Genomic DNA, 22,585 nt, shown 5'->3' with positions numbered 1-22,585 from the left:
TTTACAGAAGAGAGTGATGTGGAAAAGTCTAAATATTTGATTAAGACCAGACAATTAACAAACGGAAGAGCCAGAATCTGGGCACTAATTTGTCTGTCTGTCTGGAAAAAAAAAACAAAAACAAAACCTGACATCATGAGATCACCTGCTCACTTTGGACTCAAAGGATCTGCTTAGTGCCTTCTGTGCAACAGCTATTCCTGAATGAACGCATGAGATGAAGGGAGGTGTTGAATGCCTCTCCTTGGAGGAGAAGCTACTTGGCTGGCCTGGCTTGTGTGGGTCTTTTGGAACAGTGCCGAGCCACAAGAGCATTTCTTATACACAGTCATGGGTATGAGGAGCTAATGTATGGGAAAATGTCTGTCATGGAAGCAAGGAAGGCTCAGGTAGGTGCTGTGAGTTGGGAAGCCAGGGAGGATAAAAGGAGAGAACAGCAGGTGAGAGAAATGTGTTTTGAGAGATGCTGGAGGGAGGCAACTGCTGCCAATGGTTGAGTTTTTCTGTCCTGACTACTACTTGCTTTGGTAATTGGTTGGGGGAAATAATGTTTTGGCCACAGTTAGTGGAATGCTGTCTAAGCACAGTCCATCCTTCTTTGCCCTGCTTTGTACTACTGCAGCTGGAACCAGTAAACGTTTCTTCTTAGCTGCCTGGCACAAAATTAAACTTTGTTGGGAGGAAGAGTGGAAGGACACGGCAGGGGGAAGGAGTTTGCCTCAGTCCTTTCAAGGTGCTTTTTTCTTCTTGCTCCTGCGGTGTATGGGAGCCAGCACTCAGGGATGCTCACTATTCTGCTTGTTTTGCCAGCACTTCAGTGGGGCAGTGTACCCCAAAGGGTGGCTTTTGGGTCAGTGTTGCCCACAGCACTGCTGGTTTCCCAGAGAGTCTCTTCAGTGTACTCTGGCAGCTTCTCAGTGAGTTTCAGCAATACCTTAGCAAGTGATTTCCTAGCGAGTCTTGTTAGAACCTCAATGGGCAGCTTCCCAGAGAATCTTATTGGTGCCCCAGAGGGCAGCTTCCTAGTGACTTTTTTGGTCACCCCAATAGGCTGCTTCCAGCTAGCTCCTCAGCCATCTGGTGAGGTCTGACTCTAAGCCTTGGGGAGAGCTCTCTTTCAGGATGATTCCCTCTTTGGATACCTTGTCTTAACCCTTGATGATGTTGCTGATTCATTATCTGCTTTTGTCATGTACTTTAAACTTCTCTTACCCTTTTGTAGTCAATCCTCTGCTATAAGTTAATAATTCTTTATATTAAATTTTCTCGTTCAAATTACTGGTGTGGTTTCTGTTTCCCAATTGGACCCTGATCAATACACCAGATTGCCCTCAAAAACAGAGCCTAAGGCAAAGACCTACTGAGAATTGTTTATTTGGGAATGTAATTTTAGAGAGCAGAAGACGAGGACAAGGGAGTGAAACAGGAAGAAGGAAAAGCCAAGGGAAGAGTGAGTTATCAAGTCACACCAAAGAGGAATAGGTTTGTCAATCCCATGAGGCCTTCTGAGAAACTATATAAGATATCTCAGAACCAACTGTTAGGGGGAAGGAGAGAGGAAGCCTTGGCTTCCTTCCCTCATTGTCTAAGAGGTTCAGAGTGAGGGCCTGTCAGATTGCATTCATGTGAAAGTGGAGGAAGCCTGCATGGAACTGTTGCTGCCACAGTAGTTGGTATAAGAAGTGAAGCTGATAGAATGTGAACTGGAGCATAAGTGTTCGGTGCAATTACCAAAATAAGAAATGGATATTTAAGAATCTTTTTTCAACTATCTCATCATAGAAATTTGGCTAAAATATCAGGGTCAGAAAATTAATTTGGTAACTAAAAACTTGTATGAACTGCAATTTGGTTTCTTCATTTAAGATGCCTAGATAAGGTAGGAATGAGAGTAAATGGGAGATATCTTGTATAAAACAAGCAAGGAGCTAGGAAGTATACAGTAACGTATATCATCTGCTGATGATGTATTACAGGATGCTATTATTGAAATTTACTAAAGGGAAACATATCTTACTAGGACAAGATAGTTCAAGAAATGGCATTTTCTCTGCCAAAGCCAAGAGGTCATAGATAACTATGGCAAGGAAGGGGGAGCATCGTCAGAAATTCAGGAAGGTAAGTCAAGTTGCTAACAATTTAGGATGCAAGTTAAAGTAATCATCTCAGGATTTTGTTATTCTGTAGGTCTGGGGCTGTGGATATGATTAGAGGGCAAAAACTACAGGTGAATTCTGATACTGATAGGGAAGTAGTGGGGGAATAATGATACTTTATATTCCTTTGCCTTTTCCTATAAACACCGTCCTATTTCCTCACATCCACTGTTTACCTTCCGTCTCAACTCAGTAGGAGAGGGGTGAAGTTAGTATCTTCCTTGTACTTCCTCCATGCCCCTTCCTGACCTCATGCCTGTAAGTTTCTCCAATCCTCATTATTTGAAGTCTGTGGTATTTGTTTGTAAGACAGGCTTTAACTTATGATCTCCATTTTCTAACCTATGAGTAAAATTTACAAGGCTTGCAGTTATTTTAAAAATATTTATACTTTTTGATTTATAAATATCCAAATGTATTTTTATTTTAGGAAAATATTTTTTTAAAGATTTAGAATTTTTGAATTCCAGGAAGCTAGAGGTTTGTGTGAATCATGGAGAAAGAATATACAAATTTCTGCAGAATGGTGAATTTTTCCAAATAATGTAATAGTTAGGGGTGCAGGGAAATTGGAAACTAATTTTGGAGACAGTAATAAGAACCAACATTGATTGAGAGGTCAGGCTTTGTGAAAATGCCTTTTCATTTTATCTGCATAGAAATGCTACCAGAAAGGTGCCAAAGAAACTAAGTGCAAAGGGGGCACAGGTAACATGCTCTAAGTCAAATAGATCACCCTGTCCTCGACTCCTATGTCCACAATCTTTTCTTGCTTCTCTGAAATCCTGTTGCACATTTTATATGTAGTATGTTTTTGGCCCTGTTGATATCCAGACTATACCATCAAAATGTTTTTAAGTTCAGCCTCTTCTGTCAAACACAAGGAACCTTTCTTTAATATCACTAGCACCTAGTGATGCTAAAAGGATGACGAGTTGTGTGTGGAATGGGGAGAAGAGGATAGATTTGGTGTATTGATGCCAATTCTGTCACCAGCTGGAAACTTCAGGAAAGTCACTTAAGCTTTCTAAGTCTCAGCATCCTTAATTTGTAAATGAGCATAATACAACCTATCTGACAGGGTTGTGAGATGCTGTAACTCAGCAGTCCCCAAAGCGTGTTCTTTGGAATGCCAATCCCAAAAGATGCTCCCCAGCAAGAAACCTCCTTGGTTAAATTATTGTGTGAAATGTAATATGCTACATGAGCCCTTTAATGAGTCATGGGTAAAGTCAGCACATTCAGGAATCTGGAAAGTCAGGCAAGGAAGAAGGCTGTTTACCTTTTAATTGAGCACTTCTCATACATATCTGACCGACCATTCTATTACCAAACAAATATTAACAGAGGTAGAAGATGCACTGAGAAACGTGACTGAATGACAGTAACACTTTGTGCCTATGTTATGGTATACAGAGTTTAGTATTTCATCATTGCATTGAAAAGACTGTATGGCCACTAGGAACAGATGGAAATTTGTTCAGAAATGTTAAGTAAAAAAAAGCAGCCAGGTGTGGTGGCTCATGCCTGTGATACTGGCACTTTGGGAAGCTGAGGCAGGAGGATCTCTTGAGCCTAGGAGTTCAAGACCAGCCTGGGCAACATGGGGAGACCAGGTTTCTACAAAAAATAAAAAAGTTAGCTGGGTATGGTGGCATGCCTCTATAGTCTCAGCTACTTGGAAGGCTGGGGTGGGAGAGGATCGCCTGAGTCTGGGAGGTCAAGGCTGCAACAGCAAAGTGCAGAACATTCTTTCATTTGCATTAAAAGGAAAAGATATATGTTCCTGTATTGTAGAAAAGATTTTGAGCAGGATGTAATAAACTATTAGTAATGGCTTTCTCTATGACACTGGGTGTAGTGGAAGGGACTCATGTACAGGTATTTTTAAACTTTTGTACTGTTTCATTTTGTTACTCTAAACATATTACTTGGCTAAAAATACACCTTAATTTTTGATGATTTGTGATAGATTAAAACTTTAAGAAAGCTTTACTAGTGGTAATAATTTGTTAATTACTTTTGGGAAAAGGAATTTTACGATCAGCAGGCCTGTTTTTACATTTGTTATATGAGTTGCCAGTTTGGTAATGTGTATAATAGTTTTGTACCTTGTTATGTGCAAGCTTCAGTAAAGATGTCGATCTTTTAATTTAGAAGTCGGCGTCCAGATCTCCTACACTACGGAAACCAGTGCTAAAGACTTAGTAATACTGACCTGTAGAATTAAGTTTCCAGTTGATTATTCGATCCCAAATCAACTTAATATATAATGCTATCTTTGAGACTCTTAAAATAATTTGCAAAAAATGTTAGTAGTTGTACAAGATTTGCTATTTCCTGGCTTAAGAAGCTGAAATACATTCAGGCTTACAGGCTCATCAGGAAGGTCACTCTGTGTAACTTCACACAGCTTCAAATCCAAAAGAGTCAAAGTTTTACAAAATACATCCTATGTATCAATTTCTTACAAGACGGAAGAGGTGGATTTGAATATGCAGTGATCGATAATACAAACAGGAAAGAAAGAAAAAGCTTCTGTTCCTATTCACAACATAAGGAATGTAATTTGCAGTGTATTTCCAGTACATGAGGTACTTAAAGCACATTTGGCAACACTTAGCAGTAAGTGGCAAATCATTGTTATGTCTTTCAGTACCCTACACACCCTCATCCTTCCGGTGTTGGGGCATTAGAACAGTTCTGTGGCTCTATCTGTTCTGTAGGTCTTGCTAGTGTTTTGATTTGAATTTTGCCTTAAATCAACTGATCCGTTTTTAAACATTTGTGCCTTGGGCACAAATGGAAGCTGCCAGTTTCATCTCTAGTAGGGGAAAAAAAGACACAAAAATGGCCTCTTGTTTTACAAGTATCTATCCATCCTTCCTTGGCCCAGCCCTTTGGTCTGATCTCCATTACTGATTTCCCAGTGGGCTCCACCCTCGGATCTCTAGCTAGAAAATTCACCATTTCTTAGTGGAGTGGAATTTCCTGTTTGATATCCATCTAAAAATAAAGTCAGAAGGAAAGAAAGGAGAGGAAGTTAAGAAAGGTCAAAAAGAATACTCTTGGGGACATTTCATGTTCTCAGAAGTGGCAGATTAGCATTTAAACCAACAAGAGAGAAATCAGAACAACAATTTCTTCAGGTACCTTTCTGTCTTCTTTCTTGTTCTTTTCCCAGTGCCTACAATTTGAGAACTTGTAGGCAACAAACAATGTTTTTTACCAACTTCAAACCGTCACCACCCAAGAACAATGCGCTAAAAGCACCAACTGGGAATATCAGTGATGAGTAAAAGAAAGTTTGTAGTTGGAAGCAATCTGTTTTTTATTCCCTACATATGTGAACATTTGTTGAACAATTATACATCTCCATTTTACAATAGTAATTGTATTATTGTACAATTGATTGATACCGAACAATTTAAATAATTGAAAAGCAGAGATATGATACAGATAACCTTTATTAATTTGTTTTGCCATGTGTCAGGACTATTGGAAGCATTTTACAGTTAACCATGATGTCAGCCCAATGAGATAGGTACTCTTAATATTACTTCCAATTTAGAAGAGGAGAATGAGACAAAGGGAGGTCAAATGACTTGTCTACAGTCTCTCCGCTAGTGAGTGGTAGGCTAGGACTGGGCCCCATGCAATCTAGTTCTAGAACTAGTGCTATTAACCATTATACAACACAGCATACCCTCTTGATGCGTTTAAAGAATTACAGACATAAGGAAATATGATTTTAAATAATATTTGCATATTTTTCATTAATTTTATATATTGTACCACATAATCTTAGAATAAAGAGAATTTAGCAGAAGGTTGCTGATAAGAGCTAATATTGAGTGTCTGCTAAGTGCCGGGCTATTAATGTGCATGAAGAGGTGAGAATGGTCACTTTCCACATCCATTTGGATACTTTGGTTGGCTTGGGGATGAGTGCACTTTCTCCATAAAGGGCTAGATGGTAAATATTTTAGGCTTTGTGAGCTGCATATGTTTCTGTTCCCCCTCCTCCTCCTCCTCCTCCTCCTCCTCCTCCTCCTCCTTTTTCTCCTTCATTTTTTGCTCTTCTTATACCTTCTTTCATTTTCTTAAATTTTAGTAAACTACACATAAAATTCACCATCTTAACCATTTTAAAATGTACAGTTCAGTGATACAAAGTACATTCAAAATGTTATATAACTATCACCACTATCCATCTTCATAAGTCTTTTCATCTTGTAAAATTGAAACTCCATACCCATTAAACAATACTTCACATTTCCCTCATACTCCAAGCCACTGGAAACTTCTATTCTATTTTCTGTCTCTATAACTGACCGTTCTAAGGACCTCATATAAATAGAATCATAAAGCATATTTCTTTTTGTTACAGGTGTATTTCACTTATCATAATGTCCTCAAAGTTCATCTAGGCTGTAGCATATGTCACAATTTCATTGCAGGGCTGAATAATATTCCATTTTACTTATAGACCACAGTTTGCTTACTCATCCATCTGTCCATGAACAGCTGGGCTGCTTCCACATGTTAGGTATTGTGAATAACACTGCTACAAACATAGGTGTACAAATATCTCTTCAAGACCTTGTTTTCAATTCTTTTCAGTATATACCCAGAAGACGAATTTCTGGATCACATAGCAATTCTATTTTTAATTTTTTGAGGAACTGCCACACTGTTTCCCATAGCATCTGTAACATTTTATGTTCCCATCAATGGTGCATGAGGGTTACAAGTTTTCTAAGATCTTGCCAATAATTGTTTTTTTCTTTTTTCTTTTTGATAGTAGACATGCTAATGAGTGTGAATTGGTAACTCATTGTAGTTTTCATTTGCATTTCCCTAATGATGAGTGACGTTGAGTATCTTTTCAAGTGCTTATTGACCATTTCTATGTCTTTTTTTTTGAGAAATGCCTCTTCAAGTCCTTTGTCCATTTTTGAATCAGGGTTTTTTGTTGTTGTTGAGTTTAAGGATGTCACTATATACTCTGGATATTAGCCCCTTATCATATATATGATTTGCAAATATTTTCTCCCATTCTGTGGTTTTCTTTTTTACTCTGTTGATATTGTCTTTTGATGCACAAAATTTTTAAATTTCAATGACGTTAAGTTTGTCTATTGTTGTTTTTATTGTCTGTGACTTTGGTGTCATATCCAAGAAATTGCTGTCAAATCCAATGTTATAAAGCTTTTATTCAGTTTTCTTCTAACAATTTTCTAGCTTTAAGCCTTACATTTAGGTATTTGATCTATTTTAAGTTAATTTGGCTAATTAACCCCAAGTAAATACAGTATTAGGTAGAGATCCAACTTCATTTTTTGCATGTGGATATCCAGTTTTATAAGCACTATTTGTGAAAAAACTGTCTTTCCTCTATTGAATGATCTTGTCACCTTTATATATATAGGGTCTCATATAAATATAGCATTTGACTCATATATACGAGTTTATTTCTGGGCTTTCTATTTTATTCTATTCTGTTCATTTATACATTTGTTTTTATGCCAGTACCACACTCTTTAGATTACTGTAGTTTTGTAGTAAGTTTTGAAACCAGGAAGTGAGTGTGAGTCCTCAAGCTTTGTTCTTCTTTTTGAAGATTGTTTTGGCTATTCAAGGCCCTTTGAGATCCCACATGAATTTTAGAATAGAGTTTTCTAATTCTGCAAAAATATCAGTGAAATTTGGATGGAAATTACATTGAATCTGTAGATGGCTTGGGTAGTATTGATAGCTTAACAATATTGTCCTCTGACCCATGAACATGATGTATATTCCCATTTATTTATGTCTTCTCTAATTTTTAAACAATATTTTGTAGTTTTCATTGTAAAAGTCTTTCACTTCTTCGGTTAAATTAATTCCTAAGTATTTTACTCTTTTTGAAGCTATTATACATGGAATTTAAAAAATAATTTTCTTTTCAGTTTATTTCTTGTTAGTATATAGAAATGCAACTGATTTTCATATATTGACCTTGTAGTCTCCTTTTCTGTATTCATTTATTCTGACAGCATTTTTGGGGGGTGTGGAATCTTTATGGTTTTATAAATATAAGATCACATGATGTGTCTTCAAAAAGTTCATTGAAAATGCACATGATGAAAAAACTATGCATGGTTTTCAAAATACTTTTCCACCAAAATAAACTCATACTACCTTGTTATAATGTGCCTGAACAGGCTGTAGTTTGAGGAGCTAAGAGGATAAAATAAATTTGTAAAAAGCTCCTATCAGAGCAACATGAATGCTGCTAAAATTGAAGCAAGAATAAATGTCAAATTTATCGTGAAACTTGGGTGGAAGAATGGTGAAATCATTGATGCTTTAGAAAAGTTTACAAGAACAGTGTCCCAAGGAAGTTAGCAATTTACAAATGCAAAACTAGTTTTAAGAAGAGACAAAATGATGTTCAAGAAGAAGCCTGTAGTGGCAGACCATCTACACCAATTTATGAGAAAAATAATTCATCTTGCCTTTGCCCTAATTGAAGAGGATACAACAATAGCCAACTCCATGGAAATCTCAATTGGTTCAGCTTACATAATTCTGACCCCAAAAGTTATAGTTGAGCAACTTTCCACTTACTGGGTACCAAAACTGTTGCACCCAGATCAGCTGCAAACAAAAGCAGAGCTTTCAACGGAAATTTAAAATGTGTGGGATCAAGGTCTTGAAGAATTTCTTCAAATAATTATAATAGGAGATGAAACATGACTTTACCAGTATGATCCTGAAGACATAGCACAATCAAAGCAATGACTGTCAAGAAGTGGAAGTGATCCAGTCAAGGCAAAAGCAGATCAGTCAAGAGCAAAGGTCATGGCAATGGTTTTTGGGACTGTTTAAGGAATTTTGTTTGTTGACTTTCTGGAGGGCCAAAGTACAATAACATCTGCTTATTTTGAGAGTTTTTTGGATAAAGATAGCCAAAGATTAAGCAGAGAAACACCCAGGAAACACCAGAAAAGCTTTAGCAGAGAGTCCTTCATCACTATAACAATGCTCCTACTCATTCTTCTTATCAAACAAGGACAATTTTGTGAGAGTTTCGATAGGAAATCATGAGGCATCCACCTGACAGTCCTGATTTGGCTCCTTCTGACTTCTTTTTTATGTCCTATTATTAATAAATCTTTAAAAGGCATTTACTTTTTTCCAGTTAATAGTTTAAAAATGAAGGCATTGACATGGTTAAATTCTTTGGGCCCTCAGTTTTTTAAGGATGAACTAAATGACTAGTATCATCATTTACAAAAGTGACTTTTATTTGGTGAAGTTTATGTTGAGAAATAAAGTTTATATTCCTTATTTTTATCTTTTAATTTCATTTTTTCCATGTACTTTAAAAAGTACTATAGTACCGTCTGTGGGCAGAGATGATCTCACTTCTTTATTTTTCCATTTGTATGTCTTTTATTTTATTTTCTTACCTAATTGCTCTGGCTGGAACTTTCAGTACTATATTGGATAGAAGTGGTGAAGTTGAACATCTTTGCCTTGTTGCAGATCTTAGAGGAAAATCCTTCAGTGTTTCACCACTGAGTATGATGTTTTTTGTGTAGTTTTCATACATAGCTTTTATTATGTTGAGATAATTTTTTTCTATTCCTAGTTTATTGAGTATTTTTATCATGAAATGCTATTGAATTTTGTCAAATTATTTTTCTGTATCAATTGAAATGATCATTTTTCCTCCATTTTGTTAATGTGATGTAGTATATTGATTGATTTTTGTATGTTGAACCATCTTTGCATCCCAAGAATAAATCCCACTTGACATGATATATAATCCTTTTAATATGCTGCTGAATTCAGTTTCATCATATTTTGTTGAGAAGTTTTGCATCAATGTTCATAAGGGATATTACCTACAGTGTTGTAGTCTCTTTGTCTGACTTTGGTATCAAAATAATGCTGGCCTCATGGAATTAGTTAGGAAGTGTTCCTTCCTCTTTAGTTTTGTGGAATCCCCCAATTCTTCTTCCTTTCCACCTTCTTTTTGTATCCTGATTGCAAATGACAGAGAACCTGGACCACTTTGTGATCCACACAGCTTCAGGTTTTCTCTAGCAGGCTTGAACACAAAGAGAAGCCTAGAGTATTCCCAGGCACTAATAGAAGTATCTAGGATGTTGCCAAAAACACTAAAAGAAACTAGTCCTAACTCTGAGCCAAATTCCTTAAACCCGCTTATAAACTGCATATCCTGATCTCCATGCTTTGTACATATGCTCAGGTAGAACACCGCTTTCCTCTCACTGTCTGCAGTGAAGATTGCTGCAGCCCTCTGTACATAAGTTCCCCTAATAAATGCTTCCAATTTATCAGCCTGGAATTTAATGCTTCTTTCTTTGGAATTCCAACTGGCCAAATTTTGGGGTGATCTGAGGCATGCCCTTGTGAGAACTTCCCCATCCTTGATTTTGGGGGAAATTCCAGTTGTAGATTGAGGGGGAAAATTTTTTTTGGACAAGTTTGAGAAGAGTTGGTATTAGTTTTTTAAAAAATGTTGTAGAATTCACTACTATAAACATCAGGTCCAGGGTTTTTCTTTGTCAGGAGATTTTTGATTATGAATTCAATTTCCTTAGTAGTTATAGGTATATTTATATGTTTTATTTCTTCATAATTTAGTCTTAATAGGTTTTGTGTTTCTAGGAATTGGTCCATTTCAGCCAGGTTATCCAATTTCCTGGTGTACAATTGTTTATAGTACTTCCTTATAAATCCTTTTCACTTTTGTAGAGTTGGTAGTAACATTTACTTTCATTTCTGGTTTTAGTAATTTGATCCTTCTCTCTTTTTCTTAGTCTATCTTTTTTTTATCTTTTCAAATAATCAACTTTTGGTTTCATTGGTTTTCTCTATTTTTTTTTCTATTTCTATTTTAATTATTTCTGATCTAATCTTTATTATTTTCTTCCTTTTGCTAGGTTTGAGTTTAGTTTGTTTTCCTTTTTCTAGTTTCTTAAGTTGTAAAGGTAGGTTGTTTATTTGAGATTTTTTTTTCTTTCAAATATGAACATTTATAAGTATAAATTTTTCCCTTAGCACCACTTTTGCTGCATCCTGTAAGTTTTGGTGTAAGGTTTTCGTTGTTGTCATCTCTAGGTATTTTCTAATTTCCCTTCTGATTTCTTCTTTGATCCATTCTTGTTTAATAATGGTTAATAACAATACTATGAGTGAAGAGTGCATTGTTTAATTTCCAAAAATTTATGAATTTTTCTGCTTTACTTTTTATTGATTTCTAAGATTATCCTGTTGTGGTTGGAGAAGATTCTTTGTGTATTACCAACTTTTAAAATATATTGAATCTTGGGCAAGGCATGGTGGCTCATGCCTGTAATCCCAGCACTTTGGGAGTTCAAGGTGGGCAGATCACCTGAGATTGAGAGTTTGAGACCAGCCTGGCCAACATGAGGAAACACCGTCTCTACTAAAAATACAAAAATTAGCCAGGCAGGGTGGTAGGTGCCTGTAATCCCAGCTACTTGGGAGACTGAGGCAGGTAAATTGCTTGAACCCAGGAGGCGGAGGTTGCAATGAGCCAAGATTGCACCATTGCACTCCAGTCTGGGCAACAGAGTGAGATTCCATCTCAAGGAAAAAAAATACACACACACACACACACACACACACACACACGTATATATATATAAATTTAATTTGTGGCTTAACATATGGTCTATCCCAGAAAATGTTCAGGTGCACTTGAGAAAAATGTGTATATTGTGGTTGTTGGGTGGAGTGTTTTACATCTGTCTATTATATCTAATTGACTTATTTTATTGTTTAAGTTATTTCTTTTATTTACTTTTTTTCCTAGTTGTTCTATCCAGTCTTGAGGGTAAGGTATTAAAGTCTGTAGAACTTTATATCTCTCCTTTAAATTCATTTTTAAGACAGCTTTTGCATCATATACTTTGAAAGCCTGTTATTAGGTGCATAAATGTTTATAATTGTTATATTTTCTTACTGTATTAAAACTTTTATTAATATATAATATTTTGCTTTGTCTCATTTTAAGTCTATTTTGTTGAATATTAACATGGCCACCTTTAGTCTCTTTTAGTTACTAGTTACATGAAGTATCTTTTCCTATCCTTTCACTTTCAGTCTCTTTTGTCTTCAGATCTAAAATGAATGAGTCTTTTATAAACAGCATATAGTTTGATCATAAAGGTTTAGAAATTCTGTCAATCTGTCTTTTGTATGAAGAGTTTTATACATTTACATTTAACATTATTACTGGTTAGAACGGACTTATTTCTGTCATTTTGCTATTTGTTTTCACCATGCCACATATGTTTGTATCATATATTTCTGTCATTTGTTATATGTTTTCTACATGCCTTTTGGTTTTGTCCCTCATTTCCTGCATTATTGTCTTCTTTTGTGTGTAATTTTTTTTGTAGTAAAACATTTAAATTCTTATGTTTAAATTATTTTTTTCATTTTCTTTTGTATATTCTGTATTTATTTCCTTTGTGATTAACTTGGGGATTACATTTAATAGACTAAAGGTGTGATAGTTTAATTAAATTTATATCAGTTTAACTTCATTCGTATACAAAACCTCTGCTCCTTTACCACTCATGTTTCCCTCCCTTTTAGTTCTTGTCACCAAATTATATCTTTATACATTGTGTGCTCCAAAACATAAATTGTTACTTATTTTAAATGCATTAATCTCTTAAATTATGTAGAAAACAGAATGTGTAGTTGTTACAAATAAAAGTTACAGTAATATTAGATGTTAGACTAATAATTTTTTTAAAGTATGTCTTTTAGATATTGTTACTGTAGAGAACAAAAAGTGGAGTTACAAATCATTGTTGCAATAGTACTAGCTTTTATAATTTCTCATATATTTATCTTTATTGAGATTTTTATTTCTTCATATGGCTTTGAGTTAATGTCTACTGGCCTTTCACTTCACTCTGTAGGACTCTCTTGAGCATTTCTTATAGTGTAGATCTAGTGACAATGAACTCCGATGGCTTTTGTTTATCTGGGAATGTTTTCATTATTCCCTCCATTTTGAAAGATAGTTTTGCCATATATGTAATTCTTGGTTGACAGTTTTTTCTTTTAGTACTTTGAAAATAGTAGCCCACTGCCTCTGGCCTTCAAAGTTCCTGATAAGAAATCTGCTGGTTATCTTACTGGGCATCCCTTATATGTGATAAATTGCTTCTCTCTTGCTACTTTCAAGATTATTTGTATTTCAAAAGTTTGCTTATATATGTCTTGATGTGGATCTTTTTGAGTTCACCTTACTTGGAGTTTGTTGAGCTTTTTGGATGTTTATATTCATATTTATGTCTTTCATCAAATTTGAGAAGTTTTCAACTATTATTTCTTCAAATATTTTCTCAGCTGTTTTTTCTCTCTCTTCTCCTGGGACTCCCACAATAGATATGTTAGTCTGCTTAATAGGTCCCTTAGGCTCTGTTCACTTTTCCTCCATCTTTTTTCTTTCCATTTGTCTGGCTTAGTAATTTCATTGTCCTAGCCTTATGTTTACTGATTCCTTTTTGTATTTTTCAGGTTTTTAAATTCTTCATTGACATTTCCATTTTGTTCACTCATCATTTTCTTGACTTTCTCCACATGTTTTAGTTTTTTGACTATCTTTATTGTTTTAAAGTGTTTGTTCAATAAATCTGCCATTAGGCCATTTTCAGGGACAGTTTCTGTTGATTAATTTTTTTATTCTTTGAATGGGCCACATTTTCCTGTTTCTTTATATGTCCATGATTTTTTTTTGTTGAAAACTGGATGTTTGAATCTAATAATGTGCTAACTCTTTAAATCAGATTCTCTTCCTCCTCCAGTTTGCTGATTTTTATTAACTTTGTTAGTTGTTTTTTTATTTTTTATTTTTTGATTGTTGAAGGCAGTCTGTGTGCTAAGGATAAGCCTGAGGTGTGAACTTAAGGTCTTCTCAGGTCTTTTCTGAGTCTGTGCCTTTCCCTGGGCATGCATGGTCATTTTCTATTTTCCCCTATATATGCAGTTGTTTTTGAATGTCCTAGTCCTTAATATCTGGCTCCCAAAAAAGGAAAAAGGGAAAAGTGAGGGGAAAGAAAGAGTGTTGGCCCTTTAAATCCCCTGGAAGTCCTTTCATCTGGAGGATTGAAGGGCTTGGAGCAACTGGGGGAGACGCAATAATAATGGCCACCTACCCCTTTGTCTGCACCTTTGTAATAGAAGCAGCAATCAGTAATCAGAGCACAGATTCCTGATATCTGGAGGATGGGGCACTTTTTGCTGACTCTGCCTCCTACAAGCTCTGTACTTGTTGCTTTAGGAATAGGCACACAACTGCCTGCTGTGGGACTGAGTGTGGTGGATTGGTAGCTGCTACTGTGATAAGAGCTGAAACTAATCCAAATCAACAGCAATTTGTCTTCAAGCGTTATTCTGGAAGTTATAATTCTTCAATAGATTCTACAGTTCGAAACTGGTTAGACAAATTCTGTCAATGCAATTGTTTTCTAGGTGGGGGAACAGATTTCTGGTGCTTCCTACTCTGTCATCTTTTTGAAATCTTCTCAGGTCTTTCTACATCTTTTAAAAATTAAAAATAATTCTTTAGATTAGAACAATACAAACTAGATTTGGCCTATAGGCCATAGTTTTTCTAGCTAGCCTCAAAAATAATCTGAATTAGTTTGGTTATGTTGTGGAAAGGTAGAATGAGCTTCAGAGGGCAGTTCATCATAGTTGTTTCCATTTCTCTGAGACTCATGAGACCCTCTTTACATAAGATTTGTCCTCAGGCTTGTTGCTTCACCTTTACAAGGTGGCTTCATAGAGCAACCAGAAAGCCATACTTCCTTATGCATATTTGAGGGATGGTGTGGTGGGGGAAGAAAAAGCCTGTGTTTACAAACACAAAACAGAAATCATAAGCATCACTGATTGGACAATGTTAAGGTTTTACACATCCTAAACTGATTCCTGAGACTAGGAATTTACAGGTCTGATTGGCTTAGGCTTGAGTTGTGTGAACTTTTGAAGATTGTGTGGCAAGAGAGGTGAAGTTACCTGTGGCCCCAACTCATTATTCTGGAATGGACCCTGAGATTTTGCTTTTTTAATGAGTTTCCCGGTTATGTTGACAGTGGATGGCCTATGGAACACACTTTGAGTAATAATTACGCTTTGAGTAATAAGGCTTAACTAAACCTAAACAACACGACTACTAAATGTAAAAAATTGATGGAATAAACATCGAGGAGATAATCACAATATAAAGCTTTCTAGAAATATGTTTTCTGTAGCTGTTGAAAATAATACAAGGGCAATATGTGAATTAGAAGTGAAGTCCCTACCATCAAGATATGAATGATAGCTACTGCCAAAGCTTTACATGAAAAGAAATGGTTCTTCATAATAGAGGAAGAAAAATGTAGAATTGTCAGGCCAATCCTGGAGAAAGGAATGGAAAGGCACATGTGGAGAGGAAACTAGGAAGAGAGACAAATTATATGAACTACCTTATGTAATCACATTTTTACTTATGAATGCTTATGAAAACTAAAAGAAGACTGATTTTCATGTGGAGTGAAGCAGAGGTAATATTTGAGGAAGATAGAGCCACAAAGGCAAAGGATCGCAATGTGTGTAATTGCCTCAGGAATTACTAGAATTCTTAGGGGTGCCACTCAAAGAACTGGGGAGTTATCAGAAAGTTTATAGTCCAAAGAAAGCCATCCAATCTTTAACATTTGAGTTATATGCAGTATTTTATTTATTACCCCAGTGACATTGTAAGGTGGGTATTATTATCCATTTTAAAATGAGAAAACCAAAGCTCTGAAATATTGAAAAATCTGTCCAGGGTTTCATAGAAAGCAGATTGGGGATCTGAACCCCAATTTGTCTAACTGTAAAACCCATTTTCATTTGGTTATACTAGTCATTAAAAAAATTGAACAAGGCCGGGCACGGTGGCTCAAGCCAGTAATCCCAGCACTTTGGGAGGCCGAGACGGGCGGATCACGAGGTCAGGAGATCGAGACCATCCTGGCTAACATGGTGAAACCCCATCTCTACTAAAAAATACAAAAAACTAGCCGGGCGAGGTGGCGGACGGCTGTAGTCCCAGCTACTCGGGAAGCTGAGGCAGGAGAATGGCGTAAACCCGGGAGACGGAGCTTGCAGTGGGCTGAGATCAGGCCACTGCACTTCAGCCCGGGCGACAGAGCGAGACTCGTCTCAAAAAAAAAAAAAAAAAAAAAAAGAACAAAACAAAACTTAAAAAAAAAAATGAAGTAGGTGGATTTAGTGGTGGCTTGAAAATTTCTACATTGAAGAGATTCGAAGGCAACAACCTGTATGTATGTTTTGGCCAAGGGACTTGTCTTGAGGCTGTGTTTGCACAGTAAGCACACTATTTCTACTTAGATTGTATAGTTACTTAAAATGTTTTTTTGGTGGGGATCTGTTAAAACCCTAATTCACTTTTTCATGGTATCCCTGTGTGGGACCAGTGTTTAATAGAAATAAAAATTCAACTTTTTACTTGCTGTCTCTGAAGCATCTTGAAGAAACCATAAAAACCACTGAACTCTATGCTTCCTGTTATTTGTTACTGTATAAATGAAGAAACTGAGACCAGAAATTTAAAATGTATTGTCCAAGGTAACACACCTAGATAGAAGCACTTATTCCAAGGACTGTTCAATGCAAATGCTTAGAGAGAGACACATTTCTTCAAGTTGTGCTTAATGTGCAAATAAAAATTAAAACATTTGTCTCAAGTGTTGAAGCACTTCGAGATTTGTAGAAAGTAGAATACTTGAGAATTAGAACTTACTTTCTCTATAGAAGCAGCATCATATGAAGCACATGAAATGTATTTTTAGTTTCTTCTAGTATAGTATATTTTTATTTGTTTTTGTTTTATGTTTGTATTTGTTACATTATCATGATTTTGAAGGTTTGCTTAGTTTTTCATCAAAAATGTTATTTTTTCTTTTAAATATTTGATTTTATATAAATCCCATTTTTACTTATAACACATACTACATTCAAAGGCCAAATTTTTGCCACCAAAATATGTATCTGAATTTAGGTTAAAATCAATGACAGATTAGAAGAAATTTATGTAAGAATGTTTTTTCTCTTAATGTGCTACTCAAATCAAGTGACCTGTGTGTTATGTTATTTTGCGATTATAATTGTCAATTATATTGATGTTAATAGGCAGTAGTTCCTTGTTATAAAAGTATCTTTTAAAAAATATAGATGCATAAATTCATCTGAATTCAATATTTACTCTGCCTCTTATTAGGCTTTTAGCCAAAATATGACTCAATAGGGTGAATACAGTAGCTGAAGAAATATAATAGCTTCACCCTTGGAAATCCTTTGGAGTAAAATGGTAACCACAAGGGCAAAGGGACATGTCTTAACAACAGTGCCTTTCATTGGTGCAGACGGTCAACTAAAGGACAACACACAGTGTTACAGGCTAGATCTATAATTCTAATGGCTCAACTATTTGGCAGGAAGCATCATATACATAAAAAATCATGAGACTAAAATAAAAAATATTTGAAGTACCCCAAATCTTGTCTCTAGATAGAAAAAGAAGACTAAAGATTGACTGCAGAGAGAGAGAGAGAGAGATTGGGAGATTGTAAGGTGGTTTGGATTTCTGTAAGGTTATGCTAAATTATCTATTTTCCCCACAGTTTGTTTCCTTGAGTTCTGTTGCTCATTACTTCCTTTTCCCACGTCTTCTGAAGAATAACTGAGTTTTTAAAATTCTTGAATTAGTGATTTGTGTTTTTTATAATTGGGGAAAAGCTGCCCATTCATTTCCACCCCTCCCCTCTGTCCATGTATGTTAGAAACTATAATAAATAAGAGGATCTCCTTGTCAGTAATACAAAATTTACTTACAGAATATAAGCACTTTTTATTTGAAGGTCTTAGGTCTTGATGTTCATTTGTGTAATTCCTTAGTGATATAGGAACATAAATATAAGAGCATTTATTAAAGAGATGGTGAGTTAGTGAATCTAATGTGAAGAATGAGGTATAGATGAGCAGTTTAGAGTCTGGGTGATCTGTTTTATTTCTTCTGATGAATCAAGAGAAGTGGAAAGTGTGAATCTTGATATTAAGGACAGGATCCGAATCCAAGAACAGGGTGATGGGGTGGTGGTTGAGGTTTGAGGGAGAGCAAATGTTCATTATCAGAATATCTATCCAGGAAAGTAAAATCCAAAAAAAGGTGGGGAAAAGGGAAATGATTGAGAAGTCAGGAGTTCCAAGAGTACAGGATAATGGAGAGGATGAACAGCAGAGTTGGAGAATCATGGAGAGAAGTGGGCCTGTGGCTGGGACTGGTGTGCGAGGTTAATATAATGGGCTGTAAGCTGGGAGGACACCTTTTAGTCCAGTACTTGTCATGTCCTGTGTACGTTGACCACATTTCCCTTTCCACTAACATTTAGCATTTTAATTTAGTTTTCACCTCTGTCAAAACTAAGTTACTAAACACCTTTACAATTTCATTTGCCAATTTAAGTGATTTTTGGTAGAAGAAGAACTCATTTTTCTTTATAAATCACCAGACATGTAGAAAGACAGAGGAAATCCTGAGTAAACAGAAATCTAGCAGGCAAACCCTATGTCTATTTTTGCTTAAAGGAAGATTCCTGTTACTTTTTATTACTTAGGGCAATATTTCTCAAAGTATGTCCAGAGGAACACTTGTATACAATAAAAATTAGTCATTTATAATATGTAGACTTTTTAAAATTTAGGACTTCTTAGAACTATTATTATGCTAAGATAACATTGTCATGTTCAGTATTAAAACAATTCATTTTTTGATATTTTTCCTATCTTGAAGTTTAACAGAGGTATTAGAATCATGTTAATTTAATGTGGGAACATGAGAATAGAAAAAATAGATATTTTCCAATTGATTTTGGTACTGTCTTTTTCCATATTATTATTTCCAGGGGGACGCATCAGGAGGATAATTCCAAGAGTTTAGTGGTGAATTTCCTTGGCTTCCACTGAGGTAATAGTCATGTTAAGTCACTCTGTGAAGAGGGATAATCTGCTCTGATCGGACATTTGCAGAGCTTCAGAGGCTGTTGCAGCCAAAAAGCTCTCGAGAATTCTGAATCCGGGGTCTCCCAAGGTTGTACCTCTTTGGACCAACTGATCTTTCATTTTAATTTATTTGTTGGAGACACAGAAAATGACCTTACCTCAGACTTCCTTTTCCATTCTCCTTCAGTAGGATCTTTGGATTTTCAGACTGAGAGATTAAATATTTTATTTATTTATCTTTTATCCCATTAATAGACCAACACAAAAGCAGTAATGAAAAAGGAATTACTTTTTCCCCAAATTCACACTGCTGACAAATGGTCCTCTGCTTGAGCATTGCCTCCAGAAGAGCCATCCCACCATGTATTCCAGATACATTTTGCTCTGTGAACTAACACTGTTAACAAGAAGCCTTTTTTTTTTTCAGTCCCTGAGAACAACAACATAACACCTAATGATTGAATACAGTTGAACACCTTTGTATTTAAAATGTAATAAATAAGTTCCGTTTATATCTGACATGATGGAAATCTAAATATTATTTCTTAGTAAAATTTAATATATAACTTATAAATACACGTTTATTGGCATATCCAAAAAACCGTAATCACATACTACTTTAAAAATCGTATTTATTAGTGGGGAAGAAAGATAAGCCTCTACTTTTCCTTATTCCTTAAAAGTAAAGAATACCTTTAAGACTCTAACAGCTTTGATTTTATTAGTAGCTAAAAGAAATCTCAAGGAGAAGTGGATACTTTAAAAATCAAAGGAACATAACAAAGGTGCTCATCTCTCTGAAACCCCTATTGTTCAGAAATGCCTAATGTTAGACATTAAAGGTTTGCATGTTCATCATCATATTTTATTGAAGTTGGTAATAATTTACTTATTATCTGCAATGGGTTTCTGAAAAATATTTCTCTTTCCATTAGGATTTCATTTTCAGCATTTGCTTGTCAGTTAAATCCTCACATCATTAATGTAACTTCTCATCACAGGGAGAATTGAATATTCATGCATTGCTCAAATCACTGTTATTCTGGCCTGTTACTTTTTATTCTTCGTGAAAGTGGAGATTGTTAACCCATCACTTTACAGCTAAGGTTGTTACATTTTCTGAGACTGCTTTGGTTTGTAAATGTAACATTTTGTCATATTTCTACAGCAGGTAGTAATTTCAGCTTTTACTCTTGACCAGGTCCAGGTAGGTCATTTAGCTGTTTGCTCTTTGTTAGCCACTGTATTAACTCTTTGGTAGTGTTCCAGACCCTGGATTCATGCTATTTCAACTCTTCATTCAGAGCATTGCCTGCTTTTATGCATGGTGAATAAAACTCTTGAATGATGATCATGCTCTCAAGTGCCTGACCTATACCCAAGGAATTAATTTTCTTGTCTGTGAGACACTTGAAGAGCATTTTTAGATGGCCAAACAGACTAGATGATCTCCTAAGCCCCTTTTTGCTATATGATTCTAGGATTCTATTTGTCTGTTGTTTTATCTCACTTGCAGTGAATCATCATTAATAAGACTAGCCTTCAAACCTTTTTTTTTTTTTTTTTTTTGAGGTCAGGAGCTACATTTTCCTTAATCTGTATTATGGCAGGATCAAGTCCCTCCTGGGTCCTGACCCATTTCTGGGTCCCTGCATATATACATCTGCCTTCAGAGGCCAGGTTCAAATTAAACTAGGGCAACAGAAAGAGAACTTTGATAATGCTGCCACAAAGTGAAAGAAGAAACAATGACTCTTTTTGCGTAATAACTCACAAGAGAACTGATGACCCTTGGCATTTTAAAAGTCTGATTGCCATTTAGCTGCTTGCTTCTAAAACATGATCATTGAAATCAGTTTTCCTTCCTCCTTCAGAAGAAAAAAAAAAAAAAACCCTGATGGGCCATTAACAAAACTTTCTAAAAGTCAATGAAACATTGGCTACTAGTCTAAAGCAGAGTAGAAGGAGGTAAAAGTAGAATGAGGGTGGGAAGCAAACTGGATTCAGGGATGCAGGACCTATCAGGAAGGAGAGGGGAGGAGGTTCTGGGGAAATCAGAGGATGGAGTGTCTGTAAGTCTGCTGTGCTTGTTTAGAAGGGAGTGTAACTGGACAGAGCTGAATGTGGTATAGAACACCAAAAGTGGATACTGTGTTGGATTACATTACATGACTTGAGCCTGAATATGCTTGGGGAATTTATGCAAGTTATTGTTTAGTTAATGGTAAGGAATTATTTTGTCGATGGATTGTATAATTTTGCTTTTCTATGAAGGTTTAATAAGAAAGTTACATTGTTAATATGCAATTAGTATTCATCTAAGAGATGTTTATTCTAAAAAACAAACCTAGTGTCAATGATGAATGTCAGGTTTCAGAATGTAATCTTCTAGAAGGTAAGGAGAGAGCATATTCTATAGGATGTTTATGAGACTCAGTTAATCCAATTCTGTTTTAGGATTACTCTTTGATAACACACACATCGTTTCAGGCCACACTTAGCCACTTCATGGATGATTTACTATCAGAGAGTTACTTGAGGAAGCCACAGGGCAAAAGAGAACCTAATTAATATTAAACATCAACAATAATTTGGGCTTGTTTTCATAAGTTACCTGGTAAAGGAACCTGCTGGCTCTGGGTTATCAGTATAAATTAATGGTGGCTTCTTGTGCTCCTGGCCAGAATCATTAAAAACTGTTTAGCATACAAATTATTATGGAAAGTATTTTTCATACAGTAGAACTCAACTCATTCATTTCACTAATCTGAGGATCCAATAATTTTCAAACCAACCTCAACAATCTCTCTCTACTCTCACTAAAGTTTATTAATAGTAGAGAGCTGTCATGAAATCACATATTGCAAAGACTTAATTACTTCTACAAAAGACACTAGAGTGCAATTGTTTGTCTATTTATTATCAAATAATTTAATAAAAAATTAAAAAGCAAGTCTATTTATCAGGAAGAGCAGCACATTTCTTTGTACTATGTCATCTTAGCAGTTTGTCAGAGCGGTATGCATAGAGAATACTCACACTGGCTAATTTGCTTTGGTTTTTATTAAGGCTCCTCATCGGTATGATGCGAAAACTTTGGAACACTTAAGTACAAGAGGAATTCTACACGTTACTAGGAACATATAGCAAAAGTAGGAAGAATGGTAAGTGTCTTAATGGGTAAAACAAGTATAAAATTTTTATTTGTGTCTAATTTTTATGTCCCCACCCTCCATAAAAATCCAATAAAATTCCTTACCAAATTTACAGTTAATATATAACAAAACAGACTGAAATAAAGTTTACAAATGGCA

The sequence above is a fragment of the Macaca mulatta genome, chromosome 6 (assembly GCF_049350105.2).
Source record: "Macaca mulatta isolate MMU2019108-1 chromosome 6, T2T-MMU8v2.0, whole genome shotgun sequence".
Taxonomy (NCBI): domain Eukaryota; kingdom Metazoa; phylum Chordata; class Mammalia; order Primates; family Cercopithecidae; genus Macaca; species Macaca mulatta.
This window is presented reverse-complemented; position numbering follows the sequence as displayed.